The 18762-nt window shown below is 46.4% G+C and overlaps 1 protein-coding gene across 3 annotated transcripts in view; it reads left to right on the top strand.

Annotated features, from left to right (window-relative positions):
* The first annotated feature begins 2073 nt into the window (after window positions 1–2073).
* Window positions 2074–18762, top strand: part of CDC42EP3 (CDC42 effector protein 3) — a 37481-nt gene continuing 20792 nt past the window's right edge. The window contains exon 1 of one of the 3 annotated variants that reach the window (XM_072992397.2): window positions 2074–2380. The gene's annotated coding sequence lies outside the window, so the exon portion shown is untranslated. Of the gene's footprint in view, window positions 2381–2471; window positions 2622–2987; window positions 3007–18762 lie in introns of those variants that run through there. The other 2 variants (XM_072992401.2, XM_078383073.1) reach the window with 2 other exon arrangements.

The following is an 18762-nucleotide window of genomic DNA, read 5'->3' as shown; positions in this document are numbered from 1 at the left end:
CCTTTGTTACTCGGATGCTTTTGAACTGCAACTCCCAGAAACCCCAGCCAGCACAGTTGGTGGTGAAGGCTTCTGGGAGTTGCAGTCCAAAACTCCTGAGTAACCCAAGATTAAGAACCAGTGGTCTAAGCTATCTAGCAGTTTGGGGCAGTTTTGCAGTGGGCTGGAGCAGGCTAGATAGGGTTGTTGGGATTGGGCAGAGGTATGATATGCCATTTGAAGCGATTCTCACATCTAAATGGCGTATTGGACCTCAAGCAACCCTATTTGGTCTGGCTATCAATTTGCCATATTCTGAAGTGGCTTAAGAAGTAGCTATTTCAGGATAGTGGCAAATTAAACACTTACATTGTTCTTCTGTGGAGCAGGGGCAGGGAAATCATTTTTTAAAAAGACTATTATTCTGGTGCAGATGCACTGCACCATTTAGAAACAATTTTTTAAAAAATTAGAACACTTCCTCTCAGAAGCAGGAGGAGATGATTGGTTTGCTCCAGTGATTACATTGCATGACCACTGGGAAAAGGAGCAAACCGTCCCATCCTCACAGCACACCAAACAGTCAGCTAAATGCCATTTGATAACAGCCTTAGTTAGTGAGGTAGAGGTTGGGAGTTTGATTCTCTGCTGCGGCTACTGAGACTAAAACCAGCCTCTGTGGCCTTGGGTGAGCTGCACAGGGGCCACAAAGAAGAAGGCAATGATAAACCACCTTTGAATACTTCGTACCTAGGACATTCTGGACAGGATTGCTATAAGTCAGAATTGACTTGATAGGATATAATTATTATTGTAGGTTTGTGGTTCAGTTTGGTTTTTTGTGGGTTTTTGTTTTGTTTTGCAAAAGTTCTGTTTTCCTATAAAGGAGGCAACAGTGTTTCTGCCTAATTCTCTTTAGTATTTCTTTTTGTTTTGTTTATTTTTTTGTTTTTTTGGGGGGGTTCTTGTTTGTTTTATTTTTTGGTTGCTTGTCCTAACATTGCAAAGTGATTAAAGATCCTGAGTTTTCTATCTCGGAGTGAACATCTCCACCACTCCGGTCATTTCTCCATTTCAGTGGTCAATCGGGGCTTCAACATGATTTCCTGCCAAGGTGTGAGGAGCAGTCAGGAGATAATTTGGATCCGTCAGCCTCCTAGTTGCAGAGTTTCTTAATTAGTCTCCCATTCCCACAGAGGTTCTAGGTTCCAATGCATCTAAACCCCACCAAGTAAGGAGGACGTGATCACGACAGCAGAACTACATGCAGGTAGCTCTTCCACACCTTGATTGCCATCATCCAGCTCAGAGCAGAAAACCAACACCGGAGAGTGCCTTGCTCCATGAAGGGAGCCAGACAGTACTTGGAATGCACCCATGGTTCTCATGTATGACCACGTCATGAGCTTCTCTTGATAAGATGGTTCCAGGATGGATGCTGATGTCCCGGTTTACAACTAGCACCCCACCCCCAAGGCCTGCTCCGTCAGGAAGAGAGATTACTGAGGAGCCAGGTGGCCCTATACCAACGCGAGCTGTCAAATGCACACTCCAACCCAGGAGACTGTGAGAGGGATCCCTGATTTTTGGAGTGGGGGAGGATGCAGGACAGACGGACAGCTGCCAGTGCACCTGCTTCCCCCACCCCACTCCAGGTTTGGCCTGCTGCCCTACAGAGAAAGCCAAGAAAGCGGAAATCCTGGCCCCATCCCTCTTCACCCACCCAGGCCTCCGTCATGCAAGCCAGATCGGTCGGCCTAGGGGCTAAGGGAGCTCCACGCTTCGGGGGGGGGGCGCAGCGTACCCGCCTAAGTCGCTGGTCGTTGAAAGAAAGCTCCGTGGGTGGAAGAAGGCGCCACCTGCCGCGTCTCCCTCTGAGCGGGAAGCCTTCCTCGCCTCCTCTTCCCCCTCCATCCCTTCAGTCCCCCGGGAGGTGCTTTGCCGGCGGGGTTGAAAAGGGGCCGCGCCTCTCGGCGGTCTCGGCGTTGGCCGCCTTCCCTCCGGAAGGTCTCTCGGCTTCCCTTCCTCGCCCGGCTGGCGTCCAGCCGTTTCCCCGTCAGGGGGCGACGCAGCCGCCTGGGAAGGGGCGGAGAACGGGAGGCAGGGGAGGCGGCGGCGGCGGCGGCACCACTTCTTGGAGGGCGGGCGCTACCGGGTGACAGGCGGTCACAGGTGCTGCGGCCGCCTCTGAGTCACCGGAGAGGCGCCTCGGCGCCCCAACCAGCGGCTGTTCCCGTCCCTCCTCCCTGCCCGCGGCGGCTGCTGCTGCTGCTGCGGTGGAGGCTTCAGCCCGTCAGCCGAGAGCGGCGCGTGCAGCAGCAGCAGCAGCAGCAGCGCGAGCCCCGCCGCCGCCGCCGCCGCCGCCGCGCGCGCCAGAGACCCCCGCGCCTCGGCAGAGCCTGTAAGTTGCTGCTCCTCCGGCCGCTGCAGGGGCTTGCCCGGGAGCCGGGGGGCGGCTGCCCTTGTTGTTGTTGTTGCCGGGCCGGGCGCCCCTTTGCAGCCGCGCGCTCGCGTTGCAAGGCGCGGCGAGTGGTGGCGGTGGTCTCTCTCGTGGTTGCTGATGCTGCTGAGGGTGGCGGTGCCAGCCCGACGTCGCTGCCTCGTTTTCTCGCCCGGACCGCGGAGGGGCTGCACGGCCGGAGGTGCGAGCGGAGAACGCGGGGGGGGGGGTTTGGTAACCTCCACATCGGAGGCGATCGCTCGGGCCCGAGGGCTGCGAGGATTCCCCTCCTTGGCATCGCTCCCTCCCTCTTCCCCCCCCCCACCCAGCGCGGGGGCTCGGGAACGTGAAGGGCGCGAGGAGCCGCCCAGGGCGGGAGGATGGCTCCGGCTTTGTGTAGCCCCGGCGTCCCCGAGCCAGCTAACGGGAGGGTCTGGCGGACTGGGAGTCGCGAGGAGAGGCGGTCGGAAGGGCGAGGTGACACAGGGGCTGAGGGGCGGGGGGGGGGGAGGAAGAAAGAGCGGCTCGGAAAGGGAGCGGCTCCGGCAGCAGAGAGGCACCGAATCCAGTCCCGGAGAAGAGGACAGGTTTGATTCCCGCCCCAGATTGTGCTGCGAATTACGGATAAATGTGTTGCAGATTCTAGACAATCTGCTCATCATTTTGTTACTGCGAGGCAGATACCTTGGACGGAGGGGAAGGGAAGAAATCAGAGCGTGTGTGCATGTGTTTTAATTCTAAATCTACCCTGCCTAGGATTCATCTGGCCCACAATTTTACCTATTTATTGCATTTTTATCCCACTTTCATTTCAAGTCTTTCAGAGCAGTGCACATGTACTCTGTATCCTCAGAGAAATAGGTTAGGCTGAAGGTAGAGGCAGGTCAAAGGTCATTCAGGGCACTGCATGGTCTTCAGTGAAGAACCATGTTCTCACTGGTCATCACTTTGACAAGAGAGTTAGTCTGAGCCTTTATAATTCCGTACACACACAACTTGCCAGTGCTTTTAAGAAATGCCATTTTTCCTTTTTGGTTTTCATCCAGAAAATAATGAAAATGGAGTCGTCTTGTGTAGTTCTGGTTAAATTCAGATTTTGCACTGGGCTAGGCCTGACATGAGTACTGTTACTTCACTCCTCTGTGTTTAAGCTAAGAAAACGATAACGTCAGTTCAGGTGTCAAAGGTGAGCTTGGACAAGTTACTTTGACCCAGAAACTGCCCAGGTTGTCTGGAAAATTTGGGGACTTGTTATCCAACAAAAGAACTATTGCAAATTATTTGTGATAAATCTACCAGTGACAGCAGTCCAACGTGCCTCCCCTCCCCTTTCTGTACAGTTTACCCTTTCAGAAATGAAGAACTTTCTTTTATGTAGATCTCTTGTAAGTACAAGTCAGGCATGAATCCACGGCATATATCCACATGTTTCCTAAAATGTGATAAGGAGCTTAGGTGGTTAAGCCTGGCCCAGATTTCTTTCTCTGTAATAGTAATATATCTGCTGAGTTGTTGTATGTTTCTTCTGACCTCACTGCCAACTTGATTTTCCATGCAAATATTACATCTTTATTTTCTGAGTTCTTCCCTTACTATATTTTTGGCAGTGTGTTCCTCTTTTGCTTTTCCTTAAACAGTTCACTTCTGGACAGACCAGTTTTAGAAATAGATGTCTGCTGAAACACTGAATTATTGTATCGTGAAGCAGCTGTGACCTTAACTGCCTCAAAGGAGAGGAGAAGCCTGTGTTAAAAAACCTAGGCTGAGCCTAACCAAGATCTAAATCCAGCCAGACACACTACTACTCATGCACATATTTGTTCAGTCACATTTGTTGATATATTTTTTTTTCAGCCATGCTGTGGAGGTGGATATTAATTTGAGAAGACATGTGGAATGGAAAGGGGTGTTACCTTAACTTTACTGTGCTCGCTCTCTGCTCTTTCCACAGGCTCTTTAATTAGTTCGTTGCTTACTTCTCTGCTTGCTGTTCTTTCTGTCACAGCTTGCAGGGCACTTTTATAGTTGAAGGATAAACTGGCTTGTTCTTCCAAAATGGGCTAGAATAAGAATGTAAAACTTGAGTAAGCTAGAACATACGTTTGATTTCTCTTCCGTATTCTCTCTTGAATTAACATTTGTGTGCCATATAAATAGGGAGCTCATCAAATGTTAGAAGTGTTTTTCTGGATCATAACAGAGACCCAGCATTCTGTCTATGACATTTGCCAGCCTGTTGCCCCTGGGAAGCTCTGCAAGGGACCTTGAGTGACATGGACATGCTCTGCAGTTTGATCCCTGCTTCTGCTCACCAAAAGTTCCTTACTTAGGACACAGTGGTTCCATGTGGTAAACATGCATCATAGCAATGTTTGGAACAGGCGCTCATAGTAGACTTACAACCACAAGAACCCCTTATCTGCAATAACCAGTGACTACGCTGGCTGAGGAATTTTGGAAATTATTGCTCAAAATTGGAACTGCTCCAAGCTATAACAGATTTGGCATTCATAAACATGTCCTACATGGATCTGTGTACTCCTCGTTTAAAGCTGTTAAGCTAGTGGTCACCTTTATATCTTGCTTGCTTGTTTGCTGCATCTGTAGCCAAGAACTCAGGCTGGATAATTTCAGCACTTATTCTGCACTTATTCAATGAATTTATCCCTCGCCACAATAAGACAATTTGGATATGAATATAGGGGGCAGCTGCTTAGTAAGTGGGCTGAGTTGTACTGATTGAACATTTAAGAGAAAGAGGGAGGGAGATATCTTAAACGTGATAGAACATGGAAATGGTCTTTAAAGTGAGTATGGAATGGAAGCCTTGTAGTGCTGTAGATGTTACTGGATGACAAAGGCCATAATCCCTAACCATTTGCCATGTGGTCTCTGGCTGATGGGAATCAGAGTTTAACTGATGGCAGTTGAAATATTTTGAATTTATTGAATCCCATAACATTTAAGGCATAAACTGAATGTTGTGTTATATGTCTGAACTTCTTAGTCCTGTGTATGAAAATAGTGAGTTTCCTTATAAATCATCTAATTTCCCATGCAACCAGGTTTAGCCCTATGCTGTGCATGAATTCATGTGTGCTTTCAGATGCTGTATATTTTACTATGTTAATCACAGTTGGGATATAGCAATTAAGCTGTCAGAGTGTCATCTTGTCAGATAGTGTGTTAATTTCATTCATTTCACTTCCCTCTGGCAATTTCCTTACACTCACTGTCTGCTTGACAGTTTAGCAGTAGGGCTTCCATTTATAGAAAGATGGCAAATGCATTCATTGCAGTTGGGGAGTGGCATTTAGATGGAGGCGGTCAACTAAAGGAGAAGTTGGAAATAATAACATATCTGGCAGATGGACGGTTTGGGGATTTGAAAGGAATCTTTGGATAGGGCATGTGTATCAAGATTAGAGTCATTAGTTGAACTTACTCTTCCATAATTCATCATTGGCCCCTATAAGGGTGTATGTGTGCCAGTTTTAGGTTGCTGCTCAAAACAAATCATGAGGAGCTTTCAAAAGTGTGCCTTGGAAAAACAAGTGCATCGTGTTCCGGTGGGAAGATTTTGTATTCACTTAACATCATGTAGTAGTCAGAACTGAAGTAATCAGCATTGCTTGTCCTAACCAGTTCCAACTATTTAAATTCTTTAACATTTAGATCTAAAGTATGTTTGCCTTGAATGGAGTTCATCCATTCACAAGATGCCCATGTAAATTTTCATGTTGCACTTTGGATTTAGCACTGTGGCATCAGGAAACCAACAGGTTTATACAATGTGTGTTTGTTAAAGCACATTGCAGTGAGAGTCACAAGCTACTTTCTGCATACCTTTTTTTTTTACAAGTGTAACATATAAAACAGAGGAGAGGAGTAGCAGCTGTAAAGACAGGAATGCATGACCGATACTTCATGAATTCAGGCTGATGGAAATTGCATTATATCTGCATTACAACATGTATCAGTTTTATTCTGATCTTAAATATCATGACTTCCTTCAAGGAGTCCTGGCAATTGTACTTTGATGTGTGTGCTGAGAATTGCAGATAGAAGCTGACTTCACACAAGACCAGGGTTTATTTCTGGAAAAGAGCCTATTTGAAACCATGTTATGTCCCCAGTGTAGACGTATCCAAGGAAACTACCAAATTTATCAGTGTAACACTGTTTTATCCTTAGTGTGCATCTTTTCCCTCTTCTCTTCCAGGAGATGTTGAAATATGCCAAGAAATGTTGAGGTGAATTTATATTCAACTACATGAGTGGGGACAACACCTCTTGGCACTAATCTTCAGTGCAAGCTCTCTTCTGCTGTTTTGCTAGGAATCTTGAGGTTAACTTAGCACATTTATGAAGGAATCCAGAGCTATTTCAACCAGGTCTCTCAAAAGTGGCAATTGTGGACTACAGCTCCCAGAATCCTGTGCCCAGTATGTCCACTGCCCATGCTGTGTGGGAGATTCAGAGAGTTGTAGTCCAAAATTCATTTTCCCAAGCTCTGAAATCAACAATTCTTGCGAATTCTACATAGTGAATAACCTTGCCTCTCACAGCTCTGTCTGTTCTTCAGTCGTAGAAATACGTAAAACATCATCTAGCCCAGTTTAGTAAGGATAGACCTAAGCCCAATAGGAGCAAGCAATGACCAGGTCTTATCACAGGAAGGCAGTAAGGTAAATCAGTGGTTCTTAACCTTGGTTACTCAGGTGTTTTTGAGCTGCAACTCCTAGAAACCCCAGCCAGCACAGCTGGTGGTGAAGGCTTCTGGGAGTTGCAGTCCAAAAACACCTGAGTAACCCAAGGTTAAGAACCACTGAGGTAAATCCTTGCACTGAAGCATTGACTCCTATGTGGCCCAGCCACAGTACAGATTGCAGAGGACTGTGAGGTCATGAGGTAGCTGTAGCAGATTGCATTACAGATAATCAGAAGGCTGGAAGATGCCATTGAGAATATTCTTCACCACAACAGAGGGAAATGGATTTTTTAGCTTTAGGGGCAAAAATGTCTTTCTTTATTCTAATTCAGCTGCTTGTTCAGCTCTGGGGGTAGGTGAGTCCTTCTGTGACTCAATTTCATATGACAGGTTTTATTACAATAGGAGATGAAAGAGTAGAATAGTTTGTAATTATTTTCAAGCTTGGGAGGCTTTTGATTGCAGAAGTGGTGAAGGCAAAGTAATTAACATGAACCTAGAAACATTTCTTTGGAAGCTGGCTCGGGTCACTTGCCTCTTTTGAAATCAAGTGCACTTGAGAAGGCCAACGTCAGAGATATTCTTCTTAATTTCTTTCTTACCTTTCTGGGTCCAAACATACTCTTGGCCTCAGCTAAGTTATCTTGGCCTCAGATAAATTAACATGTCTCTAAAGAGCTGGAAAGAGCTACTGGATGGAACATTTAAAATCTCTCAATTGGGGCTGGTACAGACACAGTGCTGCCTACCTCTGTCTCATGGTTAAGAGATTGGGGGGTCAGCTGGGAGAACTCTGTAGCTCCTCTTCTTTGCTCCTCCCTTTTGTGGAGATGATTTTTCATTCCACTCGAACCACAATCAATGGATAGAATAGTAGAGTGTGCATAAGAGCAAAGTAGCTAATTGTTATTGTTTAGTCATTAAGTCGTGTCCGACTCTTCGTGACCCCATGGACCAGAGCACGCCAGGCCCTCCTGTCTTCCACCGCCTCCCAGAGTTGGGTCAGATTCATGCTGGTTGCTTCAGTGACACTGTCCAACCGTCTCGTCCTCTGTCATCCCTTTCTCCTCTTACCTTCACACTTTCCCAACATCAGGGTCTTTTCCAGGGAGTCTTCTCTTCTCATGAGATGGCCAACGTACTGGAGCCTCAGCTTCAAGATCTGTCCTGAAGCTAATACCAACATTAATTAGGGTTTAAGCTGACTCATTCCTCTTTTACCTGTTGTTGGCTTGGCTTGAAATCCAATTTCAAACCTGCAGTTTGAAATTGCTGAGCAGAGCACCTGGCTAATATTAAATATATTTACTGTCAGTGCCTGCTTATTCCTTAATTAGGGCAGAAAACAAGACTTTGTTCTAGAGGGCGGCAGAGAGGAGTTACATGTCCCATGGCTCTGGAAACCTCTTAAATGTGGTTAAGAGGTAGCCAGCAATAAATAAACAATAAATTGGATTTTCAGAAAGAATGGGGAGGGGGGCAAATTGACAATGTTACTCCAGTGAGCAATGGAAACACAAGAGATACATAAAAGGTTTCAATGTGTGCCTTGGTCATGGTCTATTCAGAGTAGAATACGGTTGTTTTCCCTGAGATTATTTTCACCTCAGTTGTTATGTGGAACAAGTAAGTCCCATTGATCTCCAGAGTGCTTGCTTCCAAGACACTGTGTTTAGGATTATGGTGTTCTGCTCTCCTTTCTCAGTCTTTTGATCCTGAACAAATTTATCCATAAGTGAATTTCACTAATTTCACTCCACATTATCCTGTTTAGGTTTAGAGACATTACACAGTTAAAAAGTTGACTATTTTAAACCTCCTCTGCAGTTGAGAATCTGTAAATTTTATCACATAGCAGATAGTACAGGTAAGAAGCCAGACAGTGATCAGAGACTGAGAGATATTAACCACAAAAAATAGTGTTAGGATACAAGGATGTTTATCAAGGTGCTGAGAAAGATTTCTTTTGGGAAGATTTATTGGCTAAGATTTACTTTTATGCTGAGGTAGAACTTGTGCATTATATTCTATGCTGCAGGAGGCAATGTCAGTTATGTATTCACAATATATTGTCATATTTTCTGTCCTGGGAGTTATGCCAAAATAGGTAGCAATGGAATACTTCTTAGTATTATATATTATCAATTATAGCAGTTTCCAAAGAAGAAACCTGTTAGTTTATTCCAGTGTGTTGGCAAAATTAAAGGGGAAAAGGCGAGGAAAGACGAAATAGTTAGGCACCTTAAAAACTGACTGATTTGTTTCAGTGTGAGGTTTCATGGATCAAAATCACTTCCTCAGACATTGCATCTAAGGAACTAGATTTTGATCCACAGAGCTTCATACTTAAAGAAACCTGGTGGCGTTCAATGAGCCATAATATTATCCATTAATTACCATGAATTTATATGTAATCTGAAAAACTGAAACAAATGTAATTGTCATGGTTTTATTTATTAGTTTGTTAAAGTAAAAAGCAAATTTTGCTGCTTATATACTGCCGCATAATGCTTAAAGCGCTCTGGGGGGTTTACAGTTTATTTATTTATTTTATTTATTTATTTATTTTATTTATATCCCGCCTATCTAGTCGCGAGGACTACTCTAGGCGGCTTACAACAACGTTAAAATACAATAAAATAAACAACCAATACAAAAACAGGTAAAAGAAAAAAAAACAGTAAAGAGATAAGAAAATCAAAAAATAGTTTTATGAGAAGGCCTGCCGAAACATCCAGGTCTTTAATAGATTCTTGAAAGTGCCCAGCGAGGGAGCTCCGCGAATGTCAGGAGGTAAGTTATTCCACAGGCGAGGAGCCACCGCCGAGAAGGCCCTATTTCTTGTTTTCTCTTTCCGGGCCTCCCTCGGGGTTAGGCTCCTCAGCCTCACCTCCTGGCTCGCCCGTGTGACCCGGGTAGAACTTGGTGGGAGTAGGCGTTCCGCCAAGTATCGAGGCCCTAAACCGTTTAGGGCTTTATACGTAAGCATTAGCACTTTGAAGTCGATGCGGAACCTGATGGGCAGCCAATGCAATGCGGCCAGAGTGGGCGAAATATGTTGGAATTTTTTCACTCCACTAAGTAATCTGGCCGCCGCATTCTGCACCACCTGTAATTTCCGCAGCAGCCTCAAAGGAAGCCCCACGTAGAGCGCATTACAGTGGTCTAATCTTGAGATTACGAGCGCATGTACTAAGGTGGTGAGCGCCTCCACTTCCAGGTAGGGCCGCAGCTGGGCTATCCGCCTAAGGTGAAAAAAGGCGGTGCGGACCACCGATGCCACCTGTGACTCCATGGAGAGCACCGGGTCCAGGTGGATCCCCAAGCTGCGTACCCCATCCCTAGCAGGGAGAGTCACCCCCCCAAAAGAGAGGGAGTTACCCAAATCCCCGACTGTGGGGGGGCCCACCCTCAGCACTTCCGTCTTGTCCGGGTTCAGCCTGAGCCCGTTCTCCTGCATCCATTCCAGTATAGTCCCCAGGCAGCGCTGGAGGCACAGGACGGCTTCTCCTGCGGTTGGCAAGAAGGAGATGTAGAGCTGCGTGTCGTCCGCATACTGGTGGCACGAGGCTCCACACCCCCTGATGACCCCACCCAGCGGCCTCATATAGATGTTAAATAGCATTGGGGAGATAATCGACCCCTGTGGAACCCCACAATTGAGGCTCCACGGGGCCGAGACCCTCTCCCCAAGCTGGACTCTCTGGGGACGGTCCTCCAAGAAGGAACGGAGCCAGGACAATGCCAGGCCACCTATTCCCAACTCGGAGAGCCTCCCCAGGAGGATACCGTGGTCAATGGTATCAAAGGCCGCTGAGATGTCGAGGAGGACCAACAGGGACACTTTACCCCTGTCGGCCTCCCTCAGTAGGTCATCACACAGGGCGACCAAAGCCGTTTCTGTGCCGTGGCGCGGCCTGAAGCCCGACTGGAATGGATCCAGGGCATCTGTTTCTTCCAAGAGCGCCTGAAGCTGATCGGCCACCACCCTCTCGACTACCTTGCTAAGGAAGGAAACATTGGCGACGGGCCTGTAGTTGCCAATTTCGTCCGCCGCCAAACTAGGTTTCTTCCTAATGGGCCTAATGAGTGTGTCCTTCAGGGCAGATGGAAATCTGCCCTCAAGGAGAGACCCATTTATAATAGCCGTGGCCCACTCCGTTGTTAACGGCCTGGCCGCTTTGATTAGCCAGGCCGGGCAAGGGTCCAAAGAGGAGGTGGTGGCACGACAGCGATCAAGCGCCCTGGAGACAGTATCAGGCGTAACAGGCTGAAAGGTGTCCAAAATCACCGGGCAAGACGGAGCGCTGGACATCTCAGCTCGACTCACTGTACTCAAAAAAGGAGAGAGGTCCCGGCGGATGGCCTCCACTTTTGATTTAAAAAATGCTGCAAATTGGTCCGGCGAAAAACTAGGGGGAGGCCCATCACCCGGACCAACTCCGGAAAGGTCGCGTACTATACGGAATAACTCCGCCTGCTGGTTGGACGCCTCGCTTATCCGGTTAGCGAGGTATGATCTACTAGCAGCCTTTACCTTAGCAAGATAAAGGTTAGTAGCGACCCTGACAGCTATCCTATTAAAATCCGTCGGGGCCCCTCTCCACCTGCGCTCTAGCCGTCTCCTGACCCGCTTCCTCGCCCGGAGGTCCCGGTTAAACCAGGGTGCCGGGCGGTCTCTGCGCCGGAGAGGGCGTTTAGGTGCGATCATGTCAGCAGCCCTAGTCGCGGCAGCAAACCAGCCATCCACCAGAGCCTCGACAGGAGCGCCAGCCAGGTCAGCCGTAACACCTCTCATGGCATCCTGGAATCCAACAGGATCCAGTAGCCTTCGAGGGCGGACCATAACAATAGATCCCTGCTCCCTGCAGGGGGGGAGAGCCATTTTAATGGTACACTTTATTAGGTGGTGATCCGACCATGACAAGGGTACCGACTCAAGGTCAGTCACCATCGGACCACTCTCGCTCCCATTGGTAGAAAAAACCAGGTCGAGTGTATGACCCCCCACGTGAGTGGGGCCGTTGACATGTTAGGACATGTTCAAGAAGGCCATGGTCTCCAAGAACTCAAGAGCTGGACCAGATGTCTCCGCCCCCGCGCGCACGTTGAAATCCCCCAGCACCAATAGGTTCGGGGAACCCAACAGTGTCGCGGAGACGAAGTCCGCCAGCTCCGGTAGGGAGGTGGCTGGGTCGCGGGGAGCACGGTAGCCCAGCAAGATCCCAATACCGTCCCTGGCCCCGACAGACACGTGGAGGGCCTCAAGACCTGGCTTTATCACCGAGGAGCGCCTAGTGACCTCCAAGCTGGACTTATGGACAATGGCTACTCCCCCCCCCCGACCCTCCAGTCTGCCCTGGTGTTGGACAGCATAACCGGGCGGACAGATGAGAGCTAGAGGGGGACCCCCCTCTCCGCCGATCCAAGTTTCGGTTATGCAAGCCAGGTCTGTATCCTCCTCCAGAATAAGGTCTTGAATTACCTGGGCCTTATTGGATACAGACCTGGCATTCAACAACACCAGGCGTAGAGTGGAAGGTAGGCTGGTCTGGCTACCTCGATACTGGAGGCTGGTCTCCGTCTCAGAACAAGGAACAGCCTTTAAACATCTGTCCCTAGTTCTTCTAACACGAGCAGGGACGCAGCCAACGCCATATTTCCCCCTACCCGTAATCACAGAAATATTCTGGGGCCCCTCGCTGGGACGGCAGGCCTTCCAAACCATATCAAAAAAAAAAAAAAAAAAAGACAGGTAAGTGCAAACAGTCAAGTTAACCCAAAATAAATTACATATACAATTATAAAATATACAAAAGTAATCTAACAGAAAACAAAAAATATTGACAATTTAAAAAAAAAAAAAAAAAAAGGACACAATATGACTACAAAATTCCCCCAAAGGTTATCCCCCACATATAGCCGAGAGTTGTTTTTCTCTGACAGTTGATTTTGACCCTTTAGATAGTACTGGAGTCAATGGCGTTTCGTTAACACGGCCGGAGTCCCAGATCACAATAACGGGCTCAGAGGTCTCAGTATGGACACAGGGCAGGGTCACAAGCGCTAGTAAGCAAGCTGGAAAAAGCTTGGACCCTGCCATTTCCCCCCTTAAGGATCCAATTAGGGGGAGATCAAGTGGCAGCAAGCAGGCTGAGGCAAAGAAGCAGGCGAGGGAAGAAGGAGCTGGGGGGGGAATCTCCAACATGGCGCCGGCGTTCCCACGCTCCGGTGACCTCCCAGCTCCCGCTGATGCTGCAGGATCCTGGACCCTCTCAGCTACCCCCAAGTCCAGCAGTCCGTCCAGGCGCGTCCCCAAGGTCCCCAGTCTGCAAGAGATGCCCCGTTCCTCCGCCAACTCCACCAGGCAAGGCACCTCCCAGGCAAACAAGGGTCCCCCAAGCGCCTTCAGGCAGCCGCTCACCACCGCTCCGCAGGCGAACCCGGCGTCCTACGCTCCGCGCTTGCTGGTAGCAGCGACCATCCACCGCGCCAAAGCTCCGTGGCAAGATCTCCCCAACGCGTCCAGCGACCAGCGCGGCGAGGCTCGTCTCCAAGGAGGGGGCAGGGCGTCCGTCACCAGCCCATAGATCTTTTCCCCCTCCGACAATCGCCTCCACACAGACCGTCGTCCGCCGCTTTCCCAAGCCTCCGAGCCCAGCAGGGAACCGGAGGAGCCCTCTCCCTACTCCAGCTCCAACTCCGATCCCCGCTGCGAGCTCCCGGCCAGAAACGCAGGTTCCTGCTTCACGCCAGCAGGGCATGCGGGGGAGAGCAGGGGGGAAGCAAACAAAACAAAATAAAATAAGTAAATAAAAACAAACAATAGAAATGAGAGAGCGAGAAAGAGCGAAAGTGCCAGGAGAAAAAGAGAGAAAAAAAAAAAAAAGAAGAAACCAAGAGGCAAACCGAGGCGGACCAAGGCAGCGGAGAAACGCGGCGAGGAGAGACGCGCTACCCGTCCGCCATCGGCGCCATCTTGGTCAAGAAGCCTGGATGCACCACTGGTATACATTGCCCCCAACCCCAGCAAGTAGGGTGCTCAGTTCACTGGCCTCAGAAGGATGGAAGGCTGAGTCAACCTTGAGCCAGTTACCTGAGCCCATTGGGACTGAACTCGGGTCATGACCAGAGTCTTGACTGCAGTACTCCTGTTTAACCCCTGTGCTACAAGTCTCCTAAAAGTTCACTACATTTAAATATATTGCCCAATCAAAGAACCTGGTCCTTCTCTACTCACTCCATCCTCACAATGACCTTATGAAGTAGCTCAGGCTGAAAGAAATGGACTGGCCCAAATTCAGCTTATGGGTTTTGTGATTTAGAAGGAACTAAAACCTGAATCTCTCAAATCCTATCAGATACTCTAAACACTGCATCTCCTTCTGGCTCAAAAAGTTATAGAATTTTTTTTTTTTTTTTGCAATAACACTTTAGTTCCTGTGGTTCCTTTAGGACAGTTCAATTGATATAATACAGTTTGTATACAGGGCATGGTTGCATTCTAAATTAAGACTGTCACACAGTCTGGAAATGAGAGAAGCCACATCTGTATTCATTCCTTTTTGTATTCTAGTGGCTTTGACCTATAAAGCCCTAATGGATTGAGCTCTTAGAACACCACTTGTTCCATTGTTCCCTAATGAACTGTCTTGCCACCAACAGCACTTTCCTGGACTGTGCCATCACTGTGGCAACTTCACTTAAGCAAGGACGCAGTGGTGTATTTTTGGTGACTGAACATCTGGCTCCTTCTTTGAAGACCATGAGAGTGCAGACTGGAATTTCAGACAGAACTGGTGGAAGAGTGTCTTCTATGGGCTTCTGGGAGTGAGGGAAAAATCTGCTAAATACATGAATTATTTCTTTTTTCTTCAAGGGGGGATTTCTCTCCTGCTTCTCTGGCTTTCTTTGGCATAGAACAAGTGCTTCATCTTTGAAAAGTGACAGAACTAGCAATTGACTATTTTGCACACCATTCTCCCTCCCACAGAAGCCTAGTTTTTTAATCCAAAACATGTGGAGATGGGGTTTGGTTCCTGGTTGGTGGAGCAGAGAATTCTACAAACATTCGGGGGCACAGCATTAATACCTCATAGCATTTGCTTCTAGTATCCTACACTGGATCCTGCAAATCCATCCATGTTGCCAGATTCCTTTGAGAAGGTTTGTGTTCCTGAAACTTTTTGTCATTATGCAGGCAGCTGTGGCACAATATGCCCCCTCCAGCCCACTGGAAGGCATGGAATAATGTATGTCAGTTGAGTGGGGTTATGCTATCTGAGCTTCAGATACAAACCAGCACTTGAATTCTGATTTTGGAACAGCCAGACATGTATCTCATATACATATCCAGACTCATCTGGATAGTTGGCCTTTAAAGGAATTCTCAGATGTCACTCTCCATTACCAGTCCATAGCAAAGCTGGCATTTTATTTACATTTTGTAAACTGTCTTGTGTTCTATAAGAGAACCAAATTCTCCCTCTCCATGCATACCTCATATATTGTTTTCACTAGAGTAACTAGATCTCATCCAGGACAGAGTAAATTTAGATGAAAATCACTTTAAATTGCTCTCTATAACTAGTTTGTTCAAGACCATTTTGCATTTGATATAACTCCCTGCTTGCCATAAAATTGAGTTAGCATCCATGGATTATGTGGTTCAGCTTAGATTTTTTTTAACTTTCCCTTTAATTCAGTTTATTCTCTGGGGGTGAACAAACTAGAGGTGGGACACTGTGGAAGACAAAGACATGCAGTATTATTTTGTCTGTGGTTTTCAGGATGCACATTCCATATACACCATGAAGTGTCTGTTTTCAATTAGTGGATGCCAAGAATTGAGAATTAAGATGAGTAGAAAGCATGTGGCCAATGTTACTAATGATAAACTCCCAGCAGGGAATTGTCTTTGTTGCTAGTTTACCATTTGTGTTTCCAAATTTTTACATTACAATAGTTTCTGAGGCAGTATAGTGCATTTTTATAAAAGTAAAATTTTATTTAATTTTGCTTAAATGTTTAGCTTATTTTTACATCTAACACTGACAAGGTCACTACTGTATCAACTGATTTCCACACATGGTGTTTATCATTTGAAAGAAGCCAGTCATACAGCTTCATTCCCTCCTTGGCACTGTGGTGGCATTGATATATATATAAAACTAAGAATTAGGGCCTGCAAAAGCAAAACTAATGGACTACAATGGCCATAGTCCATGTCATTCTTGTGTGTGTGTGTGTGTGTGTGTGTGTGTGTGTGTGTGTATACACATACTATATATATATACTGTATTTGTCACACTGAATGTTGTTGGCATAGTATGCCATCATGAACAACATATGTGATTCATCTTAGGAACCACACAATTTGCCACTCTTTCTTGCACTTTTTGTATGAAAACTGATAGTACTGACTGTTGAGCCTTACATCAGGTGTAAGTGGACCTTCTGCTACACCTGAATATAGTCAACCAGAAGGCCTAAAGGTCCTACAGATCTGTCCCAGAACATCTTGCCATTAGTCCAGCAAGCCCTGCAGACTCTGCTGCTTGGAGTGGATAAGTGCACCTGCTTTATGGCGGAGCCAACCTTGGTCTGGTTCAGAGTTTTAAGGCAGTTGTGATAGGCACATGGAACTCAACATTAACAACTCAAGTTTTGGAAAATGCTGAGTTTGCTCAGTGGTCCTAATACAAAAGAAGAAGAAGAAGAAAGGGGAGGAAATTACTCTGGACATTAAGAAGGAATTCATGGGTAATCTTTAATATAACAGAAGATGGATTAGCATGCTTGCTATTTCAGAAGGGATCCATCTCATAGCTGAGCTGTGTATCACAGACAAGCCTTCTCTGTGCCATCATCTCAGCTCTTCCCCGAAAAAGGAATGGAGGGAATTTGTTTACAAGGCTTTGTCTAGAGAGGACGTTAATTACTTATCCTGGATTTGTTTCAAGAAAAACTTCAATAGGCTACAGAAATTTAGAGTGGGTCTTCACTGTTGAATTTGATGGAGTAGTCCTCACGTTTTCATAATCTGCCTTCAGGGTTTCTGGAAACATAATAGCTATACATTTGCTTCCCAAAATATATACTCACAAATTCCATTCAGCCAAGTAGTACCCAGTAGTTGTAGTTCTTGTTGTTGTTCTTGTTGTTTCAACGTACATACTGCCCCATAGTGCTTGGAGCACTCTCTTGGCAATTTTCAACATAATTATGCAAACAACCTCACCTGCAGCAAGCTGGTTACTTATTTACTGACAGAAGGCTGGAAGGCTGAGTCAACTTTAAGATGGCTACCAGAACCTGTTGGGAACAAACTCAGCTTGTGAGCAGAGTTTCGACTGCAGTATTGCTGTTTAATCATTGCACCACAGGGCTGAAAGATACCACACAACAGAGATGGGTTAACAAAATACTGTTATTTCAGAAGGGATCCATCTTTTCCAATAACTTAATCTTGGGTTTTTTTTACCCATTATTATATTGTAACACTGCAGTTTTTCAGTCTACCTTGGGAGTTCTATAGTTGTAGATGTTCTTAATGTTTATAGTGACATTGTAATTTCATAGCTGGGATGTGTAGTGGGTAACAAAACTGAACAAATAAACTCTGAAATGTCAAATGTAAAATCTAATCATGACAGTTACTTTTCTGTGCTGTGCAAAAATATATCCATTAAAGCACTTCCACTTTTCATTATATTTGAATAATTCATAGCACTAGAGATAATCCTATTTCAATCCATTTTAGCGTGAGAAATGCAATTTCGAGCAGTGCTAGCAAAATTAGACCTAACCCACTTTATCTCTCCAGGAGTCTAGAAGTACTGCTTGATACAACAGGGATGGGGACTGCTCTGAAGGTTACTAGGAAACAATGTGCCTTCGAGGGACTGTGTGGTACAGGATGCAGAGACTTCTAAGGAATGCTTGTGTGTGTGGGGGGGGGCAGGATTTGACTGCCATATTACCAATATCTAATACATCATGTAAAATCACTGCCTGTTTCCATAGAAGCCTGTCTAAATATTGGGAACATCTGAGGCAGCCTCGCCCAATTTTGTACCCCAGATCTGCTGGACTAGAGTCCCAGTCATTGTTGACCAGTATGACAGATGGCTATGCTGTCTAAGGATTATGGCAGCTCTAAGATAGTGGGTGTTAAATCTGCTGATGCCCTTGCCTTTAGAGGTTTCGTTCGTGGTAAGCAGAAATGCCTATTGCTTTTGAACTGAACTTCACATGTTGCAGATAACCCTGCACTAGCAGAGGGAATTCCTTAATTCTTCGTGTGTGGTGGTTATAATTTCATTTCATGTGATTTGCAGATTAACTCCCAGTTAGTTGTATTGCTGTTTGAAATGCTGTCCTCAGGAAGGGTTACCTGGTGCTGAATGTAGGGACATGATTTCAAGATACATAGGTTACGTTTTCTTTTTCTGGATTCTTACACATCTCTCAAAGCTGTTCCAAATGGTTGGACTAACCCAAGTTCTAATGTTAAGAAAGGAAAACTAGAATTCAAGTATTATAGATAGGTAGGTAGATATGAATTGCTTTTGTAAACATGTATTTGAGAGGGGGGGTTGTTAATTTCTTTAGCCTCTTCAGCAAATCATTC

The sequence above is a fragment of the Pogona vitticeps genome, chromosome 1 (genome assembly GCF_051106095.1).
Source record: "Pogona vitticeps strain Pit_001003342236 chromosome 1, PviZW2.1, whole genome shotgun sequence".
In the NCBI taxonomy this organism is placed as follows: domain Eukaryota; kingdom Metazoa; phylum Chordata; class Lepidosauria; order Squamata; family Agamidae; genus Pogona; species Pogona vitticeps.
The sequence above is the reverse complement of the archived record's forward strand: the minus strand, read 5'-3'. Positions and strand labels throughout refer to the sequence as shown.